At 42.4% G+C, this 17,078-nt stretch overlaps 1 long non-coding RNA gene across 1 annotated transcript in view; it reads right to left on the bottom strand.

Annotated features, from left to right (window-relative positions):
- Positions 1–12,401: 12,401 nt before the first annotated feature.
- LOC311234905 overlaps positions 12,402–17,078 on the bottom strand; it is a 73,157-nt gene continuing 68,480 nt past the window's right edge. The window contains exon 3 of the long non-coding RNA XR_014620113.1: positions 12,402–12,504. This is a non-coding gene — a long non-coding RNA (uncharacterized lncRNA). The remainder of the gene's footprint in view (positions 12,505–17,078) is intronic.

Raw genomic sequence — 17,078 nt, 5'->3', positions numbered from 1 at the left:
ACGACAAAGATGAATCTTTTATGCATATGCTTATGGAATGTGATGGCCTGCAGATGTTTCATACAAGGCTGAAAGAGGGCCTGGGGGTGAACTGGGGAGAGGGGAGGGAGAATGGGGTGGATTGGAAAAAGAGGTTTTTGTTTGGTTTTTTTATGGGAAAAAGGAGGAGAAAAACTTGATGAATTATGTATTGAGCCATGCTAGATATGCTATTGTGTACAGAAGAAGGATAGCTTTTTTTTTTATCAAAAGAAGGTGGAGGTGTGGCCTTTGTTTAAAAGCATGATGAAAAAAGATCTAAAACTGGCTGAAAAATATATGAGTAAAGAAATGTTTGAGAAATGGTTTATTGACAGCGGGAAATGTATAAGGATGGAGAGAGGTCAAGTAGAGTTTTGTTTTGGATAGTGTTTTTTTTTGTTTTGGATGGGGAAGGGAAGGATCTGGTTCTGAAATAATATTGTATGTATATAATTGAAATGCGTGTCGATGTGTCCTTGAGCAAGACACTTAACCCCTAATTGCTCCCGATGAGCAGGTTGGCACCTTGCATGGTTGCCTCCGCCGTCGGTGTGTGAATGGGTAATATGTAAGTAACTAATTGTAAAGCGCTTTGGAAAGAAACTGTACATTGGGGGGTTTGGACATTTACCGGGGCCAGTTTTTAATTGCAGCCACCCGTAGGTGCTCTTTGAGAGCGGTTTTGAAGGAGGGTAGGGATTCACATTATTTTACGCCTGTGGGTAGGGCGTTCCACATTGTTGTGTCATAATTGTGAAACGTGTTTGAGACAAATCTGGGTTGAACATGACTTGTGGAGCTCCCTCTGGTGTTGTGGTCGTGGAATTCACGGACCTTTGGGAAGTATTTCGACATGTACATGGGTATCTTAGTGGTGTAGTGTATCTTGTAGACCAGGCCCATTGCAAGTTGCTGTACTCTGTCGTCTACTCTAAGCAATCCTAAGTTGTCAAAATGGGCAGGAGTGAGGTGGGTTTGAGGAGTAAGGTCAAGCAGTAGTCTGACCATTTTCTTTTGTGATGTTTGTAGACTTGTTTTTAGGGCCTTAGTCGTGCAAGCATAGTCGTAGTACCCTTGAATGAGTGCTCCTGCCAGAGTCTTCAGGGTATTCTTGTTTACCAGAGAGGATATCCGGTACAAGAATCTTGTTCGTTGGTTGACCTTTTTGATTACATTGGTTGCCATTTTGTTACAGGAAAGATTTGCCTCTAGGATGGAACCCAGGTAGGTAATTCCATCTTTCCTTGTGACAATATTGTCACCCAATGTAACAGAGAAGCCGTTGGCCTTGCTGAGTTTGTTATTTGATCCAAAGAGAATGGACTCTGTTTTACCCAGGTGTAATGATAGTTTGTTATCAGCGAGCCAGGTGCAGATTCTGACGAGTTCAGAGCTGAGGGCTTTTTCAACCTGCAACTTGTCCCTGTCAGAGACCAGCAGGGCTGAGTCGTCCGCGAACAGGAACAAGTTGCAGTCACAAGCTGATGACATGTCATTTGCATCTCCACCATCTGTTCTCTCCCCTCCAGGTAGGATTGCATCCAGCTCGCTGATGAACTATCAAAACCAATTGCTGTAGTTCATACTCCTCCACCTTAGTCCATTCAAATATATCTTCTGCCGCTTCAGTTAGTCCGTTCATTACATGGTCTCTGCATTCTAGTTCTAGATATTTTCAGAGAATTGGAGGTTAGCATTAGCCCATTAGCCATAGACAACGAGTTGAAAGTACTGTACACAGAGCCACGTGACGTAATTCTGCTGGGGCGGGGACTGAAAGGAAAGGGGACCAACTCTAATGTTGCCAGCAGTAGAGGGCGCTCGAAGCGCAGTAAGTGTAAAATGAATTCAATCAACCAGTCAATGGGAGGTTTACTATTTATGACAAACGCTTAAAATATCTGAATTTCAATATTGTAAAAGTTAAATTTGTCATCAATATGCAATATACATCAATACACAAAAATACTTTTTCCATTCCGCTGAATGACAATTTAAAATGTCAATATGTTTCTATTGACCATAATAATTGTAAAGATTGTAAAGAAAGATTGTACTTTTACTGTTATAAGCAAGTTTACGTACCACTCCATATATTTATTACCTCCAGAGTCTGCATATTTTTACAGAGCTGATGACAGAACTAGCTAGGGAGAGAAATGTCTAATTTGTTAGTGGTTCGGGAGGTAGAGCAGTTGTCTGGTAATCCAGAGGTTCCCAGTTTGATTCCCACTCGTCCCGGGCAGCGTGTCGAAGTGTCCTTGAACAAGACACTTAACCCCTAATTGCTCCTGATGAGCAGGTTGGCACCTTGCATGGTTTCCTCCGCCGTCGGTGTGTGAATGTGTGAGTGAACGGGTACAATTTGAGGATTTTTTTTTTAAAGCGCTTCATAAATGCAGCCATTTACCATTTATGGTCTCTGCTTATACTGTTGATGGCTGACAGTATATCTCCGAAATGACATGTTTTGAACATGGCCGTAATATGGTCAAACAGTTTGGCACACAACCTAAAAACTGGTGGTCTCTAACAAAGGAGTGGTTCATTTCTTTGCGGGAAAAGCACCACAATGTTGTGAAATTAATCCAAAACAAACAGACTCAACATAACCTAAGCACCTGCCTTCATCCTGCCCTCTGGTAGAAGATATGCTGCCCCTGTATTCAAAACGTCTGCTATTAGGCTTCTTAACAAACAGAACCCCCCAAGCCGCGTCTATGCCTTCTACAACGCTGTTCGGTTTCCTCTGATTGGCCGCTGACCTATGCTATTACACGCCCCTTTACACTCTCGCGCTGTGAAGCGCCAGCGGGGCGATGCGGTGGTTTCTCCCCGGCTTCCGTGCGCCGTGCTGCCGCCGGCTTGACTCGGTCCAGCTCCAGCAGCAGCGGCCGTCTTCCGCTGCCTGCGGTATCCTCCCTCCGAGGCGGCTCGTTCTTATTATTATCCCCCATTGTTCAGGTCGACATGGTCGCACAAACACCCGTTGGAGGAGTAGTGGGGGAGAAGAAGAGGAATATTTTTAAATAGCAAGAATTATCGACTGGCAACTCTGTGCTCGTGAATGAATGAATGAATGAAAACTTTATTTAACAGATTGCAGAATGGGTACAATACAGTACGGCTCAATACACACAATTGTTAAGGGGATGCAGACCAGAGAAAGACGTTTGTCTTGTTTACATCAGGGTGCAGCTGCAGCTGCTGGTACACTATGGAGAGAGAGGCACACAACAACAGACAGACAGCCGGTTTCAATCACTGAAATATGCCTCTCTCCATACAGTACCAGCAGCTGCAGGTCTGACGAGCACAAAGTTGCCAGTCGATAATTCTTGCTATTTAAAAATATTCCTCTTCTTCTCCCCCACTACTCCTCCAACGGGTGTTTGTGCGACCATGTCGACCTGAACAATGGGGGATAATAATAAGAACGAGCCGCCTCGGAGGGAGGATACCGCAGGCAGCGGAAGACGGCCGCTGCTGCTGGAGCTGGACCGAGTCAAGCCGGCGGCAGCGCGGCGCACGGAAGCCGGGGAGAAAGAGAAACCACCGCAGCCGGGGAGAAACCACCGCATCGCCCCGCTGGCGCTTCACAGCGCGAGAGTGTAAAGGGGCGTGTAATAGCATAGGTCAGCGGCCAATCAGAGGAACCCGGAAACCGAACAGCGTTGTAGAAGGCATAGACGCCCCCGGGCCCCCTTGCCCCTTCCATCTGGAAGAACTGGACCTGTTATACACAATACATCAGTATACATGTACAATCACACTACAGTCAACATGCAGTATCACACACAGATCCATATACACACAATACAGCAGTATACATGTACAATCACACTACAGTTAACATGCAGTATCACACACAGGTCATAGGTCGACAGGACTACCTTGCTATTGACTATTATTTTTGTGAATGAACTGTGTGAGCCCTATTTAAAAAGAAAAAAATCTATTTTCCTTGCCCCAGGTTGTGTGCAAACCAGTGACATTGACAGTGATTAGGTTAACATGGGACTGCTGAGTGGGGAACTTGGACTAATTGGGGGGAAGCTTCAGGCTAGATCTTTTCCATATGGATTGGCTGGTGTTTTGAGCTAAATCATTCAATCTTTATTTATACTCGATAATACACTGAGTAATTAAACTCATTTACAGTGCCGTCGAGATGTTACATACACAAGTGTCACAGTGTGTTCATAAATATAAAGATATCAGACAATCAGAATAATTAAGAGCACATTTTTAAAATACATTACAAAAAAATAAAAATATCTTTTTAAAAGAATAAAATAGCTAAAAATTTAAACAGAGGTAATAATTTAAAAACAATTACATATTGTGGTGACCTGATTGGTCATTACGGTTCTAAACCGACCCATAGACACTAGAGTGTCTAGTTTCAGTGTTTCCTGCAGGGTATTCCATGATTCAAACCTACCGAAGTCGGCCCATGTCACCCCACTTCTTAGGGACCTGCACTGGCTCCCCATTGCTGCACGAATCCGCTTCAAGGCCCTCGACCTAGCATACCGTGCGGCAAAGGGAACCGCTCCCGCCTACCTCCGGTCAATGGTCTCTAACTACACACCCTCAAGACCCCTACGCTCTGCATCTTCTGGCCGCCTCAGACCTACTCCTATCCAAGCTCCGGGAGGGTCATCAAAGAGAAGTCGCCTATTCTCAGTCCATGCCCCACAATGGTGGAATGAACTACCCACCCCAGTTAGGACAGCCGAATCACGTCCAATCTTTCGCCGTCGACTAAAGACGCACTTCTTCAACCATTATCTGAATAAAAAAAAAAAAAAAAAAAAAAAAAAAAAATCTAACCCTAACTAACCGTACTGTCATGCACTTGTCCTAATAAACTAACCTACACTGTAGCACTCAACACTTTGATGAACATTGTTGCTCAGCTGATAGAGTTGTGCCCTTCCTGATGGCTTGTCGTACAGAACTTGTAAGTCGCTTTGGATAAAAGCGTCAGCTAAATGACTAAATGTAAATGTAAATGTAGGGGCAAAAAAGCCAAAAGCAGATCTACCAAGTTCAGTACAAACTCTAGGCACTCTAAGTGTAAGCCAAAAACTGGATCGTGTACGACAGGGTCCAGTGGTCCATTCCAATAAAGAACTAATATAATTTGGACAATCTCTAATTATGGCTTTATAAATAAAAAGATTGCAATGCTAGATAGATAGATACTTTATTGATCCCCTTGGGGAAATTCCAGTGACATACACATACAGCTCATCGTCTCATTAACAACATCATATCACAATCATTACATTTTTACAGTAACAACGGCACAACATAAATTCAATAGACATGTACATTTGTTGACACATGTCATCATTACAGGAGGCCTGAGACACTGTATGCGCGATAGTCGGCTGCAATCCCACCGAGTAGTAAACAAGATGGATCGCGCCTGGTGAACTGGAGGGAGGGCGGAATGAAGGGAGGGGGGGGGGGCATGGGAGACTGGGGGACAGGAATTTGGTAGTGAAGCAGTCTAAGGGCCCCCATACTTCATGCAGCTCGAGGCAGATAATGCCGCATATGTCCATTAGTCTAATCATCGTCACCATCATCGTATCCCCTATTAGCACGGTACGGTGCCAGAGAGGCCCACCCGACCTTATTATATAGGATACAATGGTGAGTACCATAACTATCACCGGTGATAAATCTAATGGCTGAATGATAAACAGAGTCTAAGGGCTTAAGAGTGGAAGCCGCTGCATGTCTATAAATCACATCTCCGTAATCCAAAACAGATAGGAACACTGCTTCAACAACTATCGACCTGGACATAAAAAGTGGGTGGTATGTTCCCAGACAGAGTGGACAGACAGAACGGGTGCAAAAAAAGTAAGAATCTTTATTGACTAATTGAATACAGTAATGCAAGCACAGAAACAATGGGAAATATTGGCGGCCAATGGCTCTTCTGGTTTAGAGGTGTCGGGAGGCTCTCTGGCTCCGCTACAATATCACTCTCACTACTTGCACAGCAGGGGTTAGTTAACTAGCATTAGTCTTGGTGTCACAGTTACATTAGCCACTCGCCATAGGTGGAACACACACAAAATCACTACAATTATACGATACACACTATAGGCCACTCTGACACGTCCACACACACTATATGCCACAAGGATTATGGTCCCGTTTTTAAAGGGGTAGTTCAACCAAAATAATAAAAACAACCGGTATGCTATGTATCCATCCAGATACATATACAATGGACCTGAATGGCACTCAAAGTGCTAACAAAATACTTTTTAAAAACTCAACAGTAATGTCTTCAGACCTTTTGTGAACAGTTTCATTCAAGTAGAGATCATTCATTCCCACAATTCAAATTGTGAATGCAGAACATGTAGAGTATTTCTACATGTTACTTACAGTAAGTAAAAGATCATTCTTCCACCACTATTTATGAAATCAGCAATGAACCGGATATGTGCAAATTCTTTAAGAAATAAGCATATAAATTGACTAATCAACTTACAGTTTTGGTCGATCAAGACCAAACTGACCTAATAATTGACTATGAGGAAGGAACCCTAATGGCTGTACAGCATTTCAGATTACAACACTCATGATGAGTCAATACAAAGATATAATCAGACATTTAATTGACTACATAAAAATAGGAGGTACAGAAACTTAGTATTTAATATGAATGAAGATGAAGGTCACAAAAGAAAAACAAGTCAAGACTCAATAACATCAACTGTTCACTGTTGACAAGATGTTATTGTTGATACATCCTAGTCATTAGGTAGATATTAATGAACAAGGATACAAAATGATATGCCTTCAACATAACAAAGACATTTTCAAAGATCCTTTGTGTTTGACAGAGCAGTTGAAACCCTCTGCTCAATAAAAGGTGGTTAATATGAAACACAGTTACCATTTTGCTTCTATATAGCATATTTGATTTCTCTTTCTGCAGCTTTAAAAGCAGAATAAATAAAATTACAGCACAAAACTGACAGCCCGTTATCCCGAAAATACACACTCTGGAGTTTCTTTGCCCATAATATTTTATGTATTTTGACATGCAAACCATCTGACATTGTTTCAGCAAAAGCCAATGTACAGCACAATTAAAGGAAAGCCACACATCACTCTCTCTCTCTCTCAACATGACAATACAAATCCTTCTACATTTCTCCCACATTCACAATTATGCCTGTTAGCATGTAATGCTCAACTTAGCAAGCAGTAAAAACCTTTCATCCTATGGATTTTGGCACGTATTTCAGCACCATCAACAGAGAGCGGAGTTCTAATTATAATTAGTAATTTGTTTAAACTTCACAAAAATGTAAGATATGGAATTATATAATTTCTAGTAGGTAAGCAATGGGTGTTCAAACTAGTCTCCTATCTCACAAGCCTGTTAATGATTTAATCAAATGACCCAGTCCACGTTCCTATTTCTTTTGTCCGCAGGATCATTTTGCAATAAAAATAAGCAATAAATGTGAAAAATGACTTATGCTTATGTCCTGTTGCAGCGTTCACTAATATCAATAACTGACAGGAAATAAACTTGAGCCCAAGCTGTTCCTATAGCAACACAATTCCACTGAAAAACTCAATAGGCATATGTATTTATAATGAGTATGTATATTGTCAGTTCAAAATGATCAGTAAGGCAAAATGACAATAACTGGTTGAACATTTGTCAAATATGTTTATAATGTGAACAAATATATTTAATCACTACATGTTTTACAGCCATAGTCTGTAATTAACCTGTGTGGCTCACCTGCAGTAGGCCTACTTTCCATAAGTGTATTGTGTGAGTAAAGAAATAAGTGGTGGTATGGTGGTTCTGTTTCATTGTTTATACGTGGCTTTTAAATAAAAAAGGTAAATCCCCACCCTAGATGCAAAATAAGAACTGTCACCTTTAGCCTAAAGGCAGTCTGTTGTCATAATGAGTCAAGTCAACTTCCTCTTGTAGACTGGACTGATGATTGCCCCACTTTTTACAGCTTTGCTAAAATATTGGTGGAGTTCCTGGAGTTGCCTCTATGGTTCCTTGCATTTATATTCTGAATAGGGAATACACGAGGGAGGCAAGAAGCCAATCATCAGTTTGTGAGTGACACTCGTTAATTATCATGAAGGAGACTTGCTCTATTACAGGAGACAGGGAGAGCCCTCAGTCAGGGTGTCTCCAGGTTAGGAGACAGCTGTACAGGGAGAGCCCTCAGTCAGGGTGTCTCCAGGTTAGTAGACAGCTGTACAGGGAGAGCCCTCAGTCAGGGTGTCTCCAGGTTAGTAGACAGCTGTACAGGGAGAGCCCTCAGTCAAGGTGTCTCCAGGTTAGTAGACAGCTGTACAGCGAGAGCCCTCAGTCAGGGTGTCTCCAGGTTAGGAGACAGCTGTACAGGGAGAGCCCTCAGTCAGGGTGTCTCCAGGTTAGGAGACAGCTGTACAGGGAGAGCCCTCAGTCAGGGTGTCTCCAGGTTAGTAGACAGCTGTACAGGGAGAGCCCTCAGTCAGGGTGTCTCCAGGTAAGGAGACAGCTGTACAGGGAGAGCCCTCAGTCAGGGTGTCTCCAGGTTAGGAGACAGCTGTACAGGGAGAGCCCTCAGTCAGGGTGTCTCCAGGTTAGGAGACAGCTGTACAGGGAGAGCCCTCAGTCAGGGTGTCTCCAGGTTAGGAGACAGCTGTACGACAGGGAGAGCCCTCAGTCAGGGTGTCTCCAGGTTAGGAGACAGCTGTACAGGGAGAGCCCTCAGTCAGGGTGTCTCCAGGTTAGGAGACAGCTGTACAGGGAGAGCCCTCAGTCAGGGTGTCTCCAGGTTAGGACAAAGTTTGAGAACATGAATAGCAAAAACCAACTGTAAAGTGTTATTGAACTCTTATAAATCTAGTAAAAAATTACTTTACAGGCATTTGATGCTTGGTGTTAATTTTGGACCCTGTTTATAGCACTCAATAAATATAGACTGAATTATAAATATTAACTTAATTTAAGACTATTTCATGCTTTTTAAGGCCTTTAATAAATGTTAATATTCAATAGTAAAAGTACTATTAAATAACCTTTTAATGACCCATGGACACCCTGATGGAGCAGAAAATGTCTAAGAATGATCTTAATTTGTGTGTCTATTATCTAACAAATCCCTCATACATAAGAATTAGGGATGCCCCGATCGATCGGCCACCGATCGTTATCGGCCGATATTCAGTATAAATATGCGATCGGTGATGTTTTATTTTCACCGATCGTCAAACCCGATCACTCGCTGTCGCTGAGTTCTGTCTCAGACACCGGTGGTGCGGCGTCTGCTCTCGAGTCCAGCCTCTCCCGCACGCATGTAAACACGGGTCTAGTCTAGTGAGACACGGGAGGACGGCGTGTCGTGTCGGCGTCTCCCTGAGCTAACGTTAGCTTAGCTACCGTTACAAAATGACCCAGTCAACTATTCACTTTTAGTTTAATACATGATGAGGCATTGTCTAACCGAACGGTATCTAGCCGGCCAGCTACCGATAGCTCCTGACATCAACAAACGCCGGCTCTAGCAAGTATAGTAGGTAGGTATGATACCTGTTAGCTGTTAGCTCACGTTAGCGCAAGTTAGTTCACTGTTAAAAACGAAATGTCCCATTGAACTAAATAATTCACTGAGGCGTTGTATTAACGTTATATATCCGGCTAGCAGTAGCTACAGATAGCTCCTGATATCAATGTCTTATAACACTGATTCGATGCGTATTCGAGCTGAGGGCTTGCTGAGCACAGTTAAGTAACGTTATACCAATAGGGTCCAGGTGCAGCGCCGGAGAATCCTGGCCGTAGCTCGAGGCTACTCGAGTATAGGTCCAGCTGCAGCTCCGGAGAATCCTGGCAGTAGCTGGAGGCTACTAGAGTACACACAGACAGTGGAGCTTGTTGCGTGGTGGCGATGTCTCGCAGATAATACAAGTACAAGTCTAATTATATAATATATATATTTTATAAAAAAAAAGAAAAAGAAAAAATTTATATAAAATACATTTTAATTTCTTTTAATCAAAAACGATCGGTATCGGCCGATATGGCTCACAACGATCGGTATCGGTGGCAAAAAACGTGATCGGGGCATCCCTAATAAGAATGATACATAGCCTAAATATGAAATTCATGGGCTGTTTTTGCATCATGTCCACCATCAAAAGATATCTTTAGATATAAGTTTCTTCTTGATTTGGAGTAGTGTAAGTAGTTGAAACGATGTGTGTCTGGAGAAAAAGGGGAAACAAATATTATATATAGAATATGTGTCCATCTCATTATATGTGCTTTCCAGAATTAATATTTGTATTTGGGCTCAATGCCAGTAAATATTTTGTGTGTGTGTGTTGGTCTGATAATTAGACCTCCTCTCTCTGTCCATGGTGCTGAAATACCAACCAGAATATAGGATAAAAGTTGTTTTCACTGCCGGGCATTAGGCATTGTGAATATAAGATAGCTATACATTTGCATTGTCATGTTAAGACAGATATATGTGTGGCTTCATTTTAATTGTGCCATACCTTGGTTTTTGCTGAAACGCCACATGGTTTGCACGTCAAAATACATTAAATATTAAGGGCAAAAAACTGCAAGGGTTCCTACTGAACCCTTTCCCACAAACTGAACTAAATGGTTTCTCTACAGTATGACCTCATGAGGCTCTCCAACCCGTTTCCATAAACTGAACTAAAGGGTTTCTATCCAGTATGAGTTTTCATGTGTGTCTTCAGATTGCCTTGTTCACTGAACCCTTTTCTACAAACTGAACAACTAAATGGTTTCTCTCCAGTATGAGTTCTCATGTGTTTCTTCAGATCTCCCTTCGTAATGGACGCTTTCCCACAAACTGAACAACTATAGGGGTTTTCTCCAGTATGAGTTCTCATGTGTATCTTCACATATCCCTTCGTACTGAACCCTTTTCCACAAACTGAACAACTAAATGGTTTCTCTCCGGTATGAGTTCTCATGTGTATTTTCAGTTTTCCTTTATCATGGAACCTTTTCCCACAAACTGAACAACTAAATGGTTTCTCTCCAGAATGAGTTCTCATGTGTCTGTTTAGACCTCCTTTCTCACTGAACCTTTTCCCACAAACTGAACAAATATAGGCTCTCTCTCCAGTATGAGTTATCATGTGTTGCTTGAGACCTTTTTTATCATTGAACCCTTTCCCGCAAACTGAACAACTAACTGGTTTCTCTCCAGTATGACTTATCATGTGTAGCTTCAGACCTCTTTTCTCACTGAACCTTTTCCCACAAACTAAACAAATGTAGGGTTTCTCTCCAGTATGAGTTATCATGTGCGAGTTCAGATGTCCCTGCGCACTGAACCCTTTCCCACAAACTGAACAACAAAATGGTTTCTCTCCAGTATGAGTTCTCATGTGAATGTTCAGACCTGTTTTCAGACTGAACCCTTTCCCACAAACTGAACAACTAAATGGGTTATCTCCAGTATGAGTTCTCATGTGTATCTTCAGACCTCCTAGATGACTGAACCCTTTCCCACAAACTGAACAGCTAAATGGTTTCTCTCCAGTATGAGTTCTCATGTGTATCTTCAGATATCCCTTCGTACTGAACCCTTTCCCACAAACTGAACAAATAAATGGTTTCTCTCCGGTATGAGTTCTCACGTGTATCTCCAGATGTCCTTTATCACGGAACCTTTTCCCACAAAATGAACAACTAAATGGTTTCTTTCCGGTATGAGTTCTAATGTGTATCTTCAGATGTCCCTCCTTGCTGAAGCCAGGACTACTTCGTATTTTCTGTGTCTTCTTTGGTTTCCGAGTCATCAAACGTGGTCCTCCACTCTCCTTCCATTCATCATCACTGTCATCAGTCTCAGTTGCATAACTCTCATCATCACTGTCATTAGTCTCATTTTCAGAACTTTTATCATCACCGTCTTCAGTCTCAATTAGAGAACAGTCTGAAGAAACGGGCTGGCTATCTCTAGTTGGTTCTAAGTCACCAGCTGGATCTAAGTTACTGGCTGGTTCTGATACTCCACAGTCCTCTCCATCAGGTTCTGTTTTCATCTGTTCAGTTGAGGTGCTGGGTAAAGAGTAAGCTTCTCTGTTTCTCTCCCAACGGGTTTGAAGAGGCTGGAAGGGCTGAGCGTTCTCTTGACCATCTTCACATTTCACTGGGTGGCCTGTGATCTTGGAGCCACCAGCTTCTTCCAGCCCTTGGTGTAGTTCATCTTTAATCTCTAGGAGCTCTGGGTCCAGGGTTTGGCTGAGTTGTGAGGACAGAGTATTCTCTCCACCATGTTCATAGGTCATCTTGGAGCCACCAGCCTCCTCTAGATCTTGAAATAGTTCCTCTTCTTCCTCTTTAATCTGTAGGGGCTCCGACTCCTCTTGGCTCAGACTGGGGCTCCTCTCCTGCTGCTCAGGGGGAACCTCCTCTTCACAGATAAATACCTGTAAGGTAAGGGAGTCAAGAAAGAAGGGCATGAAATAATTGTAATTTAATTTGTTGTAACCATTTCTTTTGAAAGTAACAAAGGGACAGGTCACCGTTTCACACTATACTCCCAGTGAAGCCCAAATAAAAAAGACATTAGCAGCTTCAGAGGCCAGAGGGTGAGACCTATAAATGTGTTTTCTGCACCTCGCTCCCTCATTCTGGGCAAGATACATGTGATAATAATAATAAATAATAAATTTATTTTATATAGCGCCTTACATTAGGCATCTCAAAGTGCTTTACATACATGGCATTATAGCATACAGACAAACACAGTACATGGACTTTCATAATGACGACATAGTGGGGATAATACAGAGAGAGGGAGACAACTTAGAGACAAGACAGAGAGATGCGTAGTAGAGCCTCAGGCAGTGTTCATAAGTATAAGATATACCGTTACAGACACTAACTAGCGAGCAAGCAAGTCTTGGTGACCAACAGATGCTTTTGAGAACATTTGGGCATCTACAGTCAGAACCACTACTGCGATTGTAAAATATGATACAATACATATGATCAGAACTGTGACAGGTACAACTCTGGCTTGGATTGTTTTTTACTGGCTTTTGGAGTTGAATGGGATGAATTGCTGTCTGGATTTGTGCCTTGTATTAATGATATAACATTACACTTAACATTATCAAGTTTTGATATCACTATCGGAGTTGGACTTTCAGCGTTACAGATTAGTTATTTATTTAGGTGACATGACTGCATGAACATTACTCATGCTTAAAGTGCCAATCTTGCCAATCTCCATTAAAATAAATGTCTGTTAAGTCACGACCTATCGCTGAATGAGGTAACACAATGTATCCAAGTATACAATGTAACCAAGTATTGTGAACTAGGCGTCTGTGGCGACATTCCTGGGAAAGATCTTGCTTAATATATGTAAATTAGAACTGGGCGATATGGCAAAAAATTATATTGCGATAACGATATGATAATGTTATCATATCACTCGATAGATAATTATCGAAATTGTTATAAGTAAAAAATATATATATATTTTTTTAAACAACAGATGTATGTTTATTTTGCAGCAATTCTTTGTCGTTGCCGCCATCTTTAGTGTTACATCCCCTCACACTCCAGTTCTCAGGCTGCAGCTGGTTTAAAAGCGAAAGTAAACCGGTTTCTCTGCTGGCTGTGGCTCCAGGGGAGTTGAACAGTTCTGGCTCTGCTAGTTTCTTTTCGATCTTTTGGCGCTTTTTTGGTGGACAAACCACCACACATGTGCACCGTGACTCGTGACTGGAGTCTAGTTCTGCTAGCACACATAGCCTACTGTGTACAGACAGTTTCAAACTGCATTTTAAATTAAAACGCAAACAAAATAAATGGACAAGAGAAAAATAAATCTCAATTTGGTCAGTATTGTCATTTGGACAAGCAAAGCCATTACTTTAAGTTGCAGGCAAGAAGGACAAGTCTGTCCACTGTCTCTGGTTTTAAAACTGCCCTGTTGCAGGTCACAAAAAAATAAAAATAAATCCGATCTTTTTCTTTTCGATATCGATTATTAAAATATATCGCGATAATTATCGTTATCGTTATATTGCCCAGCCCTAATGTAAATAAAGTAATAATTGACCACATGGAAAAAGGTACATAATGTACGTTCTCTAGGGGTTTAACAGTATGTGTATTCGTCCCGCGAATTTACGGTACGGCCGCCACGGTGCAGTACGTGCAGCCATACGAAGGATACGCCTCGGAGCGTTTGCGCCTTCCCTCTGCGCAAACACACCAGTCGCACATTGAAGGATCTCAAGGTTTTTCAGTGATGTAAACAAAAGGTATATATTGGTGTATGACAGCACTGCTTATAGTAGAGCCATATGAAATCCGTTTAATTTTTTCTCCCGAACACGGAATTTCAGTCCAGATTAGGGCAAATTCTGCAATATTCCACGTTTACAGTTGATTCCGTTTTTATTGCTCAATTCCACGATTCCGTCCGCGATTCCGTGAACGCGGATTCATCTGAGAGCAACACAGACGAGAAGAGAGAGAGTGTGTTTACAGGCAGTGTGTCTCCACAGCGAGCAGGGTGGGAGCTCCAAGGTCATTCGTCATCTTGATAAGGATTGCATTAGCAGAATGGCCAGAGAGAGAGAGTTTGACACCACTAGAAACAGACGTTTAATGTGTGTGAAGGGTGAACAGCAGTTGCCATGACAGCACGTCACATGGCAACAAGAAGAGGGGCGGGGCCTGCCGTTGCTATGGCGAAGATAATATAATGTGAGTTTTCTTCCGGGTACAGTTAGAATGAGAAACGAACCACACCGAAGAGCGCACGTGTTGATCAGAGACTTTCATCCCTCTCCACCACCGCTGGGTGGGGGAGGGGAGTGACACATCATCACTAGCTTCGGCTAGCAGATATGGTTGTTGGCTACGACAAGGCCGCAACGACCACCGAGCGGGGTAACAGGAGATCATTAGAATAATGAATTTAGTTCCTTCCAAATACTTTTCAAGGACAATACATAACTGGTTTACACCTTGTACGAGGCTTTGTGTATGGAATAAACAACGTTTGTCGAAGAAAGGTAACACGTCTGAGAGTGTCAAATTTTTATTACAGATTGCATTAACTGGTTCCCGACCGGCAAGGTTGTTTTGGCTTTTATTACATTTTAATAACCTACTCAATGTCACGAGCGGCACTGCAGATTGACCCCACTCTTGGAATTCTGAAAAGTGCCGGCCAGATCCTCGTAAGGGCGCTGTCTCGATAATGCAGTGTTCCCTGTGGCAGAACTGTGCTTTTTTTTTCTTTTTTTACTTTGAATGGAGTTTACTGTTAGCTGGAATCTATACCAGCGTTTCCGTTAGCCGGTAATTACCGGTATTTGACCGGCAAAATATGTTGAAGTCCGAATATTTAAATCTCTCCGGTCATAATGTCCGGTGAAAATAATTCCTCTAAGCACAATTTTATTATTTGAATTGTATTAAAATAGGCTAAAATTAAATAGCCTATGCGATGAACGAAACAATCATTACATTTGTTTCATTGTTGCTTCACTCTGATAAAGCGCGGATGGCGCCGCTCGGATGTGAATCTTTTTTTCTTTCTTTTTTTGAGCCTGCCTGGCCACCATAACGACAAACAGGCATACGAGCGAGAGAGAGAGATGGCCAAACAAGCTAAGCTTAACAAATATTTCATGAAACCAAGCACAAGCAGGTCTAATAATAATGACAACGAAGATGAGTCTTCTGAACTTGAAGTCACAGAGACCGCTGATGCCGTGGTGAAAGAAAACAGAAACAGAAATGTTGAGCGTTCAGGCCCGAGTGGAAAGTTTAATTCTCCTGGCTGAGGTGCGACATTATAGTCTAGTAGTCTAGCCTCTATGATGTACGAGAGATAACATTGATTGAACGTACACAAAGTACACTTTATTGATTGAACCACAAAGAGCATCCCCAGTCTGCTGCTATACCGTTGCGAGCCTCGCAGACGGCCACCTGTTCCAATGGGGATCTATCAAAGTCGAACCAACCAGACGACCCGCTGTTCTCGCAGGTACAAAACGGATAGGCACAACGAGAGACGGGGTGAATGAGTGTTGACATTTTTTAATCATATGCAACTGTTGGTTGACTGCCGTGTCACATAGTAATGCATATTATTTATTGATTATAACTAAATGTAGGCTATATTGAAATCAACAAATGCGTTACGAGCATGTGGCTCGTCCTCTCTGCATGTGGCGACGAGCTAGCAAACGAGGCAATGTGATGATCAACTACAGTTTGCTGTGTGTGTGACATTAAGATATGTGTGACGTGTCTGATACAACGAGGTGAAGCGATGTCGACTCGAGATTAATTTGGGGGTGCGTGTGACAGCTGCTGCAGCGCAAGCCTGCGGGGCGGGAGCTTGATGCTGGATTAGCGTATCGCACTAACTTGGGAGGCGAGAGACAGGGAGCAAAATTTACTTTTTGACTCACTGGCCAGTGGCGGGTAGATGGGAAGAATCTACCCGCCAAGCATATTTCTTACCTGCCAACTTTTTTTTGATAAAAGAAAAATGTATTATTATTTTATATAATTTTTATTTTTTTTATAAAATATATATATTATATAATCATACTTGTGATTGTGTTATCTGTGAGACATCGCCACCTCGCTGTCTGCAAACAGCTCCACTGTCTGTGTGTATACTCGAGTGGCCTCCCGCTCCAGCAAGGATTCTCCGGCGCTGCAGCTGGACCCTAAACGCTACATTCAGCATGCAAAAGGATTCTCCTGAGCTACAGCTGGACCCTATTCAGCAGCCCTCACTCATGCGATGTAAGCCAGGGACTCGAATACGCATGTTGTTGTAGGACATTGATGCCAGGAGCTATCTGTAGCTACTGCTGGATGGCGTTGGGACAACACCTCAGTGAACTATTTAGTTTACTGCAACATTTCGTAGTGACTAGTGAGCTACCTAGCCAACGGAGGTATTATGCACTGGACTATTGCTGGAGCATTTGTTGATGTCGGGAGCTATCAG

This window comes from Notolepis coatsorum (genome assembly GCF_963971535.1).
Source record: "Notolepis coatsorum genome assembly, chromosome: 9".
Classification (NCBI taxonomy): Eukaryota; Metazoa; Chordata; class Actinopteri; order Aulopiformes; family Paralepididae; genus Notolepis; species Notolepis coatsorum.
The sequence above is the reverse complement of the archived record's forward strand: the minus strand, read 5'-3'. Positions and strand labels throughout refer to the sequence as shown.